The 14,186-nt window shown below is 39.9% G+C and overlaps 1 long non-coding RNA gene across 1 annotated transcript; it reads right to left on the reverse strand.

The window, feature by feature from the left end:
• Nucleotides 1-1,984: 1,984 nt before the first annotated feature.
• LOC308583853 lies at nt 1,985-10,189 on the reverse strand. The gene is made up of 4 exons (XR_014006466.1): nt 10,088-10,189; nt 6,470-6,639; nt 5,158-5,274; nt 1,985-3,486 (listed from the first exon to the last, which is right to left on the reverse strand). It is a non-coding gene; the product is annotated as an uncharacterized lncRNA (long non-coding RNA).
• Between the last annotated feature and the right edge of the window lie 3,997 nt (nt 10,190-14,186).

Here is a 14,186-nt window from a genome sequence, read left to right on the forward strand (position 1 = left end):
TAACAGCAGATGCAGGTAACAGCATTACTGTTTGAAACCTCCACAGCACAGAGGAAAATCTGTGTGTCCCTCTCTTTTACCCTCCAAAAGAAGACAGGGAACAGGAAGGCAAGTTTCATTGTATGTACAGAACTCAAATGCTTCATATCAGTAGTTAATGGATGTAATTCAGGGCCACAGTAAATGTGATGTGGCAGAGATGGATAAATCTTCCCATATTCATTTCTCTTGGTTTCAAAAAAATTTTAAGGCCATATGTGAATTTGTTCAGCATATTATACTTTTTCCTTTTGGGAACAATGTTCCCCAATACAATGCATTTTTATGTTATGCACATATCCACTAATATATGGATTTTTATACACATTATTTGGTGGGGGAATTGCATCACCAGGCTCAGAGGTGTGAAAGGATAGTAATAGGCAAAGAGGATCTCCTGGCATTTTACACACACACACACACACACACACACACACGAGTCCTGATAGTAGTGGAATTGTGGAATGCCACTTGTTTGCCCTTCCATGCAGCTTTGGCACTGGGTATAGGAAAGCTATTTACATTACAAAATTGACAGTGAGAAAAAGGTTATACCTCTCCCCCTATGCCAGATCCTTGATCTGAATCCCCTCCCATCCTCATAACACACATTTAAGTGTTTGTGTGCATGCACACACACAGACTACTAGAAAACCCAGTTATGGATCTCATACATTACATTTAATTTGACCCTCATCATTCTGCCTTACAGCAATAATGCTGACAATGGTACTGTAGAAGGATGGAGTGGGTTTAGCAACCAATTTCATTTTTCTTGTTCATCCTTAGGCTATCTATGATATCTTGGCTCTTGTTGATCACCAGTGGCTATGAAAACTGTATTTCTTCTTCTTCTTCTTCTTCTTCTTCTTCTTCTTCTTCTTCTTCTTCTTCTTCTTCTTCTTCTTCTTCTTCAAAACAGCTACAGCCATAGCATCCAGTTCCTGACTAACCTTATAAATGCAATATCAACCAAGCTAACAGATTCTACCTTAACTTACACTTTAAGCCAAAGCTACATTTCCCTCCTCCCACACACTTAACTGTTTCTGCTTTATCCATTACCTGCTCTGCCCTTATATTTCAACAATGAAGCCAAGGTGGAGATCATGACAAATCTAGCCTAATACATATAGAGTTTTCTTTTGCCATTCAGATCTTAAATGCTGTGTGTAATCTTAGAACTAGCCATACCCTTGGTGCAGAATCCAATAATCTCTAAGCGAATTTACAGTCTGAAAGTAGCATAATATGTGTATATAATAATTTTTTATATCAGTATCTTGTTCTGTTTTACTCACGCTCTGAACACTGATAAAAGGTATTATTTCACCCATTTCAACCCAAGCTGGTAATAAACTGGGACACATTGCAGGAAACAATAAATATCTCAACAGTTGGCCTATAATAATGCAACAGACAACCCTCTAACCTACTTCCTCCACTTCAAAAGATAAGAAACAAACAAACAAAAACAAAGTTAGCTTTTAAAAACCAAAATACAATGGGGAAAACTGGGTGAAAAGTTTGAATAAAAACTTTTAGAAAAAGATATAAAATAAGGATGTTAGATGTAGTTTCTTTTTCATTGAATTGTTACCTGGGTGGCTCGGGACCTTCCATAGACACTGCAGGCTTGCTTTCCAGGGAGGTCACTTGTAATATCTCTTGTAAATTAACCATGTTAGTTGAAACAATAAAACTTGATTAAAATATCTGCCTATTGATTCAGCCCTCAGGAACCTGATTTGTTACATATCTTTATCCTGCTACAAGCTTTATGACCCCTGAAGATTTGTAAAGGCCATTTCCATAAATGTGGATGTTAAATTTTGATCTACAGTATTGTGCTTTGAGGGTGGACTCAATATGAGGAGTCAGCATATTATTTAATGTGCAGCTTCATCTTGTGCACACGATCTTCTCCCTAGTATGTTTGGCTTGTTCTAAAGGTTGAATGTGTCTAGTTTTTCAATAAGGCTTCCACTGCAGAGTCAGAAAGAGGCCTGGCTTGATTGTGAAGCACAATCTGCCTTCATCCAAGTAGGAAGCGATATAACTGGCAGAATGAAAAACAGATTAAGGTGGCGGCTGATAAGGAAACTACTGTGGGACAAGCACAACTGGGCTGTAAAAGTTCATTAAGAGACAAAGTGCTGATTGACAGATAGCGTGCAACGTTTGGAGCATAGTTTAAAAATAAAATTCGCTCTTTCTCACCCAATCTTCTTTCTCACTTCATTCTTACTGTGTGTATTTAAAGGTCACAGTGAAAGCACACAATACATTTAAAGCACATCAAACACAAGCTTCCCCCAAGAATCATGGGAGCTGTAGCTTACCACTCACAATTCCCAGCACCCTTAACAAACTAAAGTTCCCAGGATTATTTGGGGGAAGTCATGGGCTTTAAATATATAGTGCATATGCAGCCATAAACTGAGGGAGCTTTCTTTTGACATACACCTTTCCAGCCACAACAGAGATCTAGAGGAGACTTAATTTGAATTCACAGCTTAAATCAATCGAGTGTCATCTTTGCTACAGTTTAAGAATATATTCTTGCAGAAATAAAAGTTATTAAATATACAACTACGAATGAAAGTCAAGAAACCTGTGGCTGTCAACAAAGGATTAAGACCGGAACGGTTGTTATTGGATTAATTAAGATTATGAAAGCAGGAAGAAATAATAACTTTGTAACCTGAAACCCAGTATACCGGAAGTCATATCAGATTGATTAATTTGGTTTTTGAATAATTGGCTCTCTCTTTTTTAATTGGATTGTAATTTGGTAATGTGACGATGTGGCTTTTATTGGAATTGTATTAAAATTAATAGAAATTATTATAATAAAAAATAATATAGTGGTACCTCGGGTTAAGGACTTAATTCGTTCTGGAGGTCCGTTCTTAACCTGAAACTGTTCTTAATCTGAGGTACCACTTTAGCTAATGGGGCCTCCTGCTGCCATTGCGCTGCCGGAGCACAATTTTTGTTCTCATCCTGAAGCAAAGTTCTTAACCCGAGGTACTACTTTCCGGGTTAGCAGAGTCTGTAACCTGAAGCATCTGTAACCTGAAGCGTCTGTAACCCGAGGTACCACTGTACATTCTTACAGCAGCTTTCTATGTCTGTCTTTTTAGGATTTTTTCAATGTAGCTTACTTCCAGGAAAAGTAAAACTTCTGTCTAAAAAGTTATTACGTTTACATTAAGATTTGAGCCTGACTTTATTCGATGGGTTGGATTCAGATATAAACTTTCATGAACAGAAAGGCTCCATCTACCCACAGAAGGTTTTTGATCCCATGGAGGAGTTTTAAGTAGTGCAAAAGGGAGGAGGCTGTTTTTGCTGACTTTCTCCTCCTCCAGCAGCTTCGCCTCTCCAGTTTCAATCGGTCTCCCAGTCCTTCGGAAGAGATTTTCAGAGGATGCAAGCAAGCGTCTGTAGGGAAAATTGGCAAAAGTACACATACCATTTCAAAGTTAGCTGGAAAGACTTTAACACATTTCTGTATTTATATTTATAACATTTTGTGAAAATTACAACCACCAATGATATTTTTTTTTAAGAACAGGAAGTACAAAGTCTTGGGAAAACAGCAATCTGCATAGACAAGCTCAAATGTTTAAAACATTCCATCAAGTAACAATAAGCTCCATCTATGAGAGGGAAACTCTCCACAAGGATCTTTGAGAAACTGGAGGCTGGATATCTCTTAACCTTGGATTAATACATAGAGATAAATATCACTCTTCCAGAATTTCCTCTCTTGCCAATTTCCATTTTTGCTAGTTTTCCAACAAAGGCAATTTTCCAGACCCTGTCATACCATTGCCTCAATGAAAAACCCACTTTGGTTTCTTTCAAACAGCTAAAGATACCAAGAAAAATGCTTATTAAACCCCCCTCCCCGCCAAAAAAAGAGAGAGCAAATTAAAATAGTCTTTACAGTGCTTTATTAATACACTCCTCTAAAATAAGACAGCACACACTCATATAAATACATTCAGCCTTCTATAATGTAAATCCCAACACTACAGATCTAGTGTGAGGTGAGCACAGCCGGTGTGGGCTGCTTCCATGTGACATCCCACACCCCTTGGCCTGTAGCGACAGTGTAGTATGTTGGATTATCCAACAAAGCATGGGGGCATTTTCAATAGGCATGTTCCTAAAACTCCTTATATTGTATGGAAAACCCTTCCTAAGGCCTATGGAAAATATCGCCCTTGTGATGCAGAGCTCACTGTTAACTGCTATTTCAACTATAGACTGTGAATCATGCTGCTCCTTTTTTCACCAATGTTGGCCGGGCTTCTTCTTTGAAATAACCAAACATTTTCCTACAGCTACTTCAATTTCACTGACCCATGTTCCTTGTGTCCCACATAGCACAACACACTAAACTAGTTCCAGGCCCTCGATGCCAAGCATTCCAGGAAACCTACATTTGGACGTTTCCTTAGAAAGCAGGAGGGACGCGGGTGGTGCTGTGGGTTAAACCACAGAGCCTAGGACTTGCTGATCAGAAGGTCGGTGGTTCGAATCCCCGCGACGGGGTGAGCTCCCATTGCTCGGTCCCTGCTCCTGCCAACCTAGCAGTTCAAAAGCACGTCAAAGTGCAAGTAGATAAATAGGTACCACTGCAGCGGGAAGGTAAACGGCGTTTCCGTGTGTTGCTCTGGTTTGTCAGAAGCGGCTTAGTCATGCTGGCCACATGACCCAGAAGCTGTACGCCAGCTCCCTCAGCCAATAAAGCGAGATGAGCGCCACAACCCCAGAGTCGGCCATGATGGTCAGGGGTCCCTTTACCTTTACCTTTAGAAAGCAGGAGTCTGAGGGTGCCATGCTTTGTAGAATAACACAGTATGCCTCCTTGTGGGCACCAGCCAAGACCCAAGACCCTGAAACGTGGTGTGTTTTCTTCTGTGCATGCTCACAGATTGGGGCATGGCAGCTGCAATTCCCTGTAGCTACAGATGTAACCGTGCACAGTTCTTTTGCATTCATTGTTGTGTTTGAAAAATGGAGAACACTCAGACTGTATCCTCCCCAAGACAGTGAAAACGCTGCTGATTTAATTGTAACGCAGGACACGATGCAAGCTCTTACCTGTCTTAAACATCCCAGATGCTCATGTGTTTAAATACGCCTACCATGGATGCTGGCCCAGAAGCAGCAAGAGCATGTCTGTGATCAGCTTCCCTCATGGCCTGGGTTCAGCTGGACCTGAGAAATGATTTATAGCAGGATTGTGTAACTTGTAACAATATATGGAAAACGTGGGTTGGAGTATATTGACCAGACCACAGACCACAAGACACCAGCATTCCAGGGACATGACTGTTAAAGATGGACAAATCCTCGGGTTTTGGCAGCCGTTATCTCAGCTACATTTTTATTTCAATATACTGGCAGAACTTGAACTTTCTGTATCACGCTTTAGCAGATACGCATTTGTCCTTTCACAGGAGTTGTAATCATTTATGCATATAGCCAAACATGCTGTTTGCTTGTATACATTAAGTAGTTACTCGGAAACTTTCACTTCCTTTCTGTCGTTTTACCAGGGCTTTCTCCTTCTTCATAAGCCTCCATGCAGAAATCACAAACTGAAGTGTCCACATTCCCATAAGTGAAATATGTAAAGGCATGTGTCAGCGAGCAACTTAAAAAACCCCCAAACTTTTTCTAGTTAAATTCAGCCATTCATGGCCATAACCAGCAACTTGGTCACCAGCACCCAAAATCCCCTTATGGCTGGGGCTGATGGGAGTTGTGGTCCAAAAATTCTGATGGGCACCACTTTGGCAAAGACTGCCTTTTAGTGAATTACAATATAAATAATAATAATTTATACAGTATATTTCAGGCAATCAAATTGTTTCACATACATTAGTGTGTTAATAAATTGTTACCTTTGAGCAATTTATTTATTATAGACTTGATTTATTTCTTTGCATTAAGAACTGAAGTTCTAATTGTATGGCTATTTACCCTTTGGTACCTGGTCTTTCCCACAACCAAGAGAAACTAATATATGTCTACTCCCTATATTAAATGCGGGGCCCTTTTTGTTTTGTATGCGTTGCTTTTGGGAAAGTATGACTTATATTAACCCAGCTTGCTAAGCAAAATGCCCTCTTGGCTATCAGCCCAGAACAGCAACTATAAACATATGTTTAGGTTTCAAGCTGCATTATTCTCCAGATAGTTTATCATTTCCTCACTGAAGTCGTTTGATTTCACGCCATTCATCAGACCTGTGCAAATAAATCACATCCTACAGGCCTTTAACAGCTTCCCCAGGAGAGCCAGAGTGCCCATCTTTTCTCTATTTGGAAGCAAGACCTCAAAGGATAACTTAGCAGGCATTTGAAATGCTTACTTGGCTTCCCACAGCTTTTGACTGCATTTGTCTTACCTCTTTACACCCTATAACTGCACTCCAAGATGTAAGTTATATTGGACTCAGGGGAGCCCAATTTCCAGGAAAACATTTTTAGGATTATTAGTATGTTAGATATTGAATCAGCTGAATTTGTCAATAAATAGTAGAATTCCTCTTCAGAGGCCAGAGAGCAGAAGGCGATGCTAATAAAATTAGGAGAGAAAATATAATCAATGTTCTGGTTAATCGTATTAAGAAAAATGTCTTGAAGGCACCTGTTGCAGTGCAGACTGAACACTTGATCAAAGTGCTTGGCCCCTGCTCATTGCATAGATCATAGCTACCCAACATGGTGCCCTTTGATGTTGCTGGACTACAACTCCCATCAACCCTTACCATTGGCCATTCAAGCTAGGGCTGATGGGAATTGTAGTCAGGAACATATGGAGAACACCCCTGGCTCAGCTGGAAAGCCAATTGGGACTATAGACAAGGTTGTTGGAAACCCAAAGCACGTGGACACCTGTCAGTGCTCATATGCATCAGCTGAGGCATAAGGACACTATTTCATACAAATGGCTGGGTAGAAAACACAGACAATGCATGAAGTGGGGCCAAAATCAAGTATTTGCTTCATTCTGAGGCCATTTCAGATGTGGCTTCCAAGCACTGATTGAATAATTGGGGAACAGGTTTGTGCTTGCAGTCCTGTACCACTTTCCGAAACCTCTGTAGATTCAACAATGGTGCAAAAGGGGTTCCTATATGCAGATAATTTTACCCAAGTAAGATCTCCCCCAGGGCTGGATAAGGAGAACACGAGGGCTGCATCTGGTCCTTAGGCCTGAGGTTCCCATGCCAGCTTTATAGCATCCTAATTCATTATTATTAATAGTCTTAGTATTATTTTGCTACTGTTTGAATCACTACTCACATATGCCTCAAGATGGTTTACAGCCATGCAATTACAGCCATGCAATTAAAAACAACTAAAGATAGGTTTTTAAACAATACAAAACCCCAACTAAAGATAGGTTGTGACAGTGTGCCAGAACCATTGTCTTCCTTCATGGAAAGAGACAGCTACTCTGTTCTTTTGCCAAATGCACAAACATCTTCAGAAGATCCCTGATTGAGCAGACCTGCAAAGTCCATGTACACTCCAACATTTCTCTGAGGAAAATGGGAACATTCTATTTAACAACAACAACAACAACAACAACAACATTTATATCCCACCAATCTGACTGGGTTGCCCAGTCACTCTGGACAGCTTCCAACATACATAAAAAAGCATTAAAAAAAATTAAACATTTTAAAAAACTCTATACAGGGCTGCCTTCAGGTGCCTTCTAAAGGTTGTATCTTATCTCCCTGGCTTGGGGGTCGCATAAATCCATAACCTCCAGCATTTCTCCAATGAAAATAGAGATGTCCTAAGGAAAAGCAGAACATTATGGGATCAAATCAGAAACTGAGATGGCTTCTGTAAATCTGGGACTGTCCCTGGAAATAGGGGCACCTGGAGGGTTTGCATCCAGTCAGGCCCAAATTTGATACTGCATGAAGCTTTCAAGCTGAGGACTCAGACATCATCTCTCTTGTTCCACAGACTGCAGGCTTAAATCAATTCTACGTGAGCCTGCCATATTGAAAAAATAATAATACACCAATACGAACACAATAGAGAGCACGTAAACAAGCGACTGGGCTTAACAGTTCACAATGACTGAGGGGCAGCTTTGCATCAGACAATGAGACCTGCATTCTGTGTGCAGATTTTTTTTTCTGTTTTCACTACTGTTTTTGTCTTCTGTGTCAGCACGCTGCCTGGTCTTAGCAAGTCTGACATAAACTGTAAAAACAAGTTACACAATGTTCTTCATCAGAAGACCTCATCATTATTTTATTTTATTTCTGCCCTGAACATGCCCCAAAGCATGACTGAAACCCAAACCAGATCCCTTTTTTGTGATGGAGCTGTTACCTTTTCTCTCTATTCTTACTGACTGAATTTCCATGTATATTTTCTACTGGTTTTCTACTGGTATGGTTTCCCCATTTTATTCTTTATCAATTTAATGGAAATCCAGTTGTCAGATATGCTCACTGTATCTCAAAACTGGGCCTGAACTCAGACTGGGATGAGTCAAGTTTGATCCAAGAGGACCTGCAGTTAAGCCAATGACCCTAACTCCAAAAAGGTGTACTGGTAGTTGGCATAAATCTCTGGGTTCAGGTTGTTTCTTTCCAGGTGTGGCCACATCTCAACCTCCAAGTATCGCCTCATCATGCAACGCTGTGTTCCCCATACCTTGGTTCCCCCCAGTGAACCCTCCTTAGTTTGCATGAACCAGCCAGGATGGACAAAGGTCAATAAAGGATGTAACAGGCTGCACAGCTGGAAGTATCTTGTCCAAAGTTGTGACCCAGGAGTCAGCAACCTTTTCCAGCCATGGGCTGGTCCACTGTCCCTCAGACCTTGGGGGGGGGGGGGCGGACTATATTTTGAAAAAAATAATGAACGAATTCCTATGCCCCACAAATAACCCAGTGATGCATTTTAAATAAAAGGACACATTCTACTCATGTAAAAACACGCTGATTCCCAGACTTTCTGTGGGCCAGATTTAGAAGGCGATTGGGCCGAGTTTGGCCTCTGGGCCTTAGTTTGCCTACCCATGTTGTGACCCAAGTAATGTTTCATGCAACCAAATAACCACATCAATAAATATCGCAACCCTGCCTGCTTTACCAGCATGAAGAAGGTGGGAAAAAGGTGTTCCCCTTGTTCTGAATGTGAGAATAGCACATACTCAGCGTAATGGACAACTGCTGAATCCCATAGGGAGGGTGGGCAAGTCTTGACATGCTAGTCTTTCTGGATCCAAAGAGACCAGGAGTGGAGCGCACTCTACCTGCCAACTAGTTGTGTATCCTTGCACTGGCCCTGCATGGTGTCATCCTGGCCCCAACCTAAACCAGAGTAGCAGCATTACTCAAAAATGTTCACCCGTCAGACATCACTGCAAACAATTTTTACCACTAACTCTTAATAGTCACTCGCAATACCTTCTCTTCCATAAATACATCTGAATTGGGAGACATTGTAATCTTTTCTAGGCTACGTGGGTTTTTCATTTGAAGTATAAATGCTGGAGGTGAAAAGAAACCTATTTAACCTTGTGAGGGATTTGCATGTCCTTAAACTGAAGTCGGGATCACTTCAGGTTAAAGTCCCATTTATTTACTGGGTGGGGGGGACCCTAAGTTTCATTATGAATACAAAATATCGAGAAGACGAAAAGTGGAACTAGGTACACAGCTTCTAACAGAGCTACAAATTGCCTGTTAAGCGTCAGTTGACCCACACAATGTCAAATACACATTTGAAAGCATATAACTAGGGACCTTGATTTATACCTTTCAGAAGCATATTACATTTTACTCCCTACAGTCCTTAGAGACCCATTGGTTAAATGCAGCAAGTTTACTCTAAAATACTGCCAGGCTATTTTAGCACTGCATTCAGGAATTAAGCCCATGCTGCGGTTCATATTACTTTGAAGCCATTAACAAGAAAATACATTGCAGTAAAGAGTTTCCACCAGAGCAGTCTCTCTTGTATTAAGGCATAAAAAGGGGGCTTACTGTTGTATTAAAATGAAGAATTTATTAGCGATAGGTAGCTTCTTGTGCTTCTCTCTGTTTAGTGGGTGAAGGAGCAGAATGTTCCACAGGGTATGGGAGGAAATGGATGAAAACTGGTAAACAAGAACAAAAATACATGTTACAAATGGCTTAGGGAGGCAAGAATGCAAACAATCCACATTTTCCATCAAAACTGATAGTCTTCCACAAAAGAAGAAGAGAACTATGGATATTCTCAGTATGCTATAATCTGACATTTGCTTAACAATATATGATATAGTTTTTTATTTCTGATATAGCTATATATGATATAGTTTTTTATTTATTTCCTGAAATTTTATTTCAGGAATATTTCATAATCATGAAATTTACAGTAATAAACTTTTTTTAAATGGGGAAACAAGATGTAACAAATTAGAATCCAAGGCTGACCTCTATAAGCACCCCTTAAGCAAAGTTATTTATGTGTTGTTCTGTTGCTCCATGCATTTTAAATAGGCTGTGAGAATGGGGGGAAAGGGGAGGAAATCAATTTCTAAAATAAAAATAAAAATATATAACATACATGTATAAAACAATAGAAATAAAAACAGGAAACCAGCTACAGACAGCAGCCTTTAAGAGTCTTTGCAGCAGAAAAGAGAAATATAACAGCTGGTTTTTGATATTAATTAACTGTATCAGGCAATAAGAAAGCCAAATATCACTGATGCATAAGAAAAGCATGCTAGATCAGACCAAAGGCCCATCTACTGCAGCATCCTGTTCTCACAGTGGCCAACCAGATGCCTGTGGGAAGCCCACAAACAAAACCAGAGTGCACCATCCATCTTCCTCACATGGGATTCTCAGCAACAGATACTTAGTGGCATACTATATTTGACAGGTGGCGCTGTGGTCTAAACCACTGAGCCTCTTGGGCTTGCTAATCAGAAGGTTGGTGGCTCGAATCCCCGTGACGGGGTGAGCTCCCGTTGCTCGGTCCCAGCTCCTGCCAACCTAGCAGTTTGAAAGCACACCAAAAATGCAAGTAGATAAATAGGTACCGCTCCAGCAGGAAGGTAAACAGTGTTTCCGTGCACTGCTCTGGTTTTGCCAGAAGCAGCTTAGTCATGCTGACCACATGACCTGGAAAAACTGTCTGCAGACAAACATCGGCTCCCTCGGCCAGTAAAGCGAGATGAGCTCCACAACCCCAGAGTCGTCTGCGACTGGACGTAACTGTCAGGGGTCCTTTACCTTTACCTTTTATATTTGACAGAGGAGGTAGAACACAGCATGGGTGGCTACTACCCATCAATAACACTGATGTTGGGATTGTGCAGAAGTGCTGGCAGGAGTGCCAGTTTGCCTCCTCTGATGCATCCATACAGATCCAACTTTTCTGCTGCTTTGGCTTGGCCCAGCACTTGTTCAGGTAAGATGCAGAAGCAGCGGTATTGACAAGTGAGCTCGGCAGCTCCATCCCGCTACTGCATTTCCTGACATGCCAGGTTTCCCTAAACAAATTCTTGGGTTCAGTTTAATGCCACAATACTGTCTCTGTTTCTGCAGATTTGCTGGATTCCTGGGTTTCTAGAGTTCTTGCTTAACCTTTAGAAGTCTTGAGCAACCGCTTCGAAATAACATCAGCTGGATGGAGCAGAACCCAAATATATTAGAATTCACATCTTTAGTTATTTTCTGTACTTGCTCTAATCTATTTTGATATCTTATGATTATGAAGGAAACATGCCTACAAAAACCAGACCTGTAACAAACACAACATTAATATTATGATCATGAATGGATTTAATGCCCTTCTCTTTAAATGCACTCCCCCCATTTTTTGACTTGTAAAAGTGCAGTTTAAGTCTTTAATTCATTATGCATGCTGTATCGAATAAGAAAAATGGGATTATTCTCACTAAGCTAGGCATTGATCACATCCTTGATAAATCTCTGGTTTATCTGCAATGAGAAGCAAATGGACTTCTGTTCATTCTCCATTGCATTTTTCAATGGCCTTCCATCAAGTACAAAGAGGCCACTGTAATCCCACAAAGCCCTTATGTTCAATTCACCATTGAATTCCAAACATTTTTTCTTGTTAAAAATAGATGGTCTTTATTCCATTTTTTAATGCATAGCAATATAGATCTGAAGAAATTTTCGATAATGAGTACCAGTTCACTGTTTGACCAGAGGAAGAATGGAGGCCAACAAATGCCCAGTTGAATTTTGTATTGCCTACAGTGACATGATCTCTGGCCTTGAACTCAGTTGTTTGACTTACCTTGTGTTCTCTTTCAAAACATTAAGACAAAGTAGCTATTTCTCTCTCTTTTTATGCTAACCTATGGTTTTCTCTTGTCTATGCAGGGAATAGAAGCTATACCTAGAGATGAACTCAAGGACAAAATTAGTTTCAGGCCAGTTCATCACATGACAGGACTAAAGTCCATCCATTTTCTGTGTGGGTTTTAGAGAACAAATATGTATATACTATATCCTTAAAAATCTATGGAGGTTTTTTTGATGTAAAAAATAGAGGAGGTAGAGCAGTTCCCCTTTCTCTCTTTCATCCAATAGCATTTTTACGTTTTCCCCATGCAGAGGACCTACTACTTGCTTGTTCTTCCTCTTGCTTCAAACATAGCCAAAGAAACCTTGATGTTTTGAAAGAGGGCGGTATAAAAATACTTTTAAAAATAGCTAAATGACAAAACAAGTGGGTCTAGCAGGGTTTGAATAGCTTCAAAATAGCAGACGTTTGAATACTTTTTGAAAGTATTTTTTACATTGTTGCTAAACAACAGTAAAACTCTCCAGTGTGTTTTTATAGGGGGGGGGGGGAAACACTTGATACCCAAACATGCTAGCTTGTTCTGTTTTTCAGTTAAGATTACGATGGTGAATGTTAAGTTGGAAAGAGTGAATTTGTAGATGGTATAAAACACCCTTCCACTATATTTCGGTGTCTCTGATGATGCTCCTTCAGATGTTACAAAAGACCAAACGTGGAACTAAACATGGAAGCATTATAAAACAATATTTGTGTTGTATATAATTTAATATAGGAGTGCCTTTTTCAAAACAGTATGCTACAGGCCTGTTGCAGAATACACTAGATTGCTTTGCTCTGATTCAACATTACTGAAAAGGCTTCTTTAAAATACTGTAAGGAAATAAATGGGCACATATATAATAATGGCACAAACACAAAGGAATTAAGAAGGAAGCATAGATGGAAATATGATAGGCTTCTGCCCCAACCTGTATTCCCCCCCAAAAATTTTTTTAACATATTTATCTGAGTTGTATTTAGACTTGAATTTATTAGTTGAAATATCTATCAGGATGATGCTTAATACTTTTGATATTATAAGTAAACTGTCTCTGCAGGAAATTTCTAGAAAGCTCTATCTGGTGATCTATATGAAGCCAAGATGTTTACTAATTCTACACTTCTCCCTTTCTCTTAAGCACACAAAGTTCTAACACCTTCTAGGTATTCTGGATTGACCACTCCTGCCTCCTTAACACCAGAGGGCATAAACTGTTGACTAAGTCTGTGATTCCCAAGTTCTTTGAAACCATTAGCCTGTACAATCAAAATTTGTAAGGCTGAGACCTGAGAGTTCATGCCAGAAACATCTGTCGTCTAAACCATACAGTGTCTGTGCAGAATAAAACCTTTAAACCATTAAAAGGAAAATGGGAATCTTTAAATAACTTGAGCCAGAGAATAAAGAGAGCTATCTGACTTGAACTCAGAGGAGTCACAGTCTTGAATACAGATTTGGCTCCTTAAGATTGGGATTGAACTGAAGCTGGAATGAAATAAACAGTGGAGTCTCAGAAGTTTAAAGCTTAAAGGAAGTCATTCATCATAGGGAAAGAATGTTTGATCTGACACGCAGTAGTATAACTCACAAACTTTATCTCTACAGCATTTATCTCTAGTCTCCTTGCAAATTCCAATAATAGGAGAAGGCATTCGCTTAAAAAATTCAATAGGTTTCAATAACTGTGAACAGAAGTCTATATGGAATGTATAAGACAGTGGACATTGACAGTGGACTTCACTACATATGGATTGATTTTGGATCTCTATTTT

This window comes from Podarcis bocagei (assembly GCF_964188305.1).
Source record: "Podarcis bocagei genome assembly, chromosome: 3".
Lineage (NCBI taxonomy): Eukaryota > Metazoa > Chordata > Lepidosauria > Squamata > Lacertidae > Podarcis > Podarcis bocagei.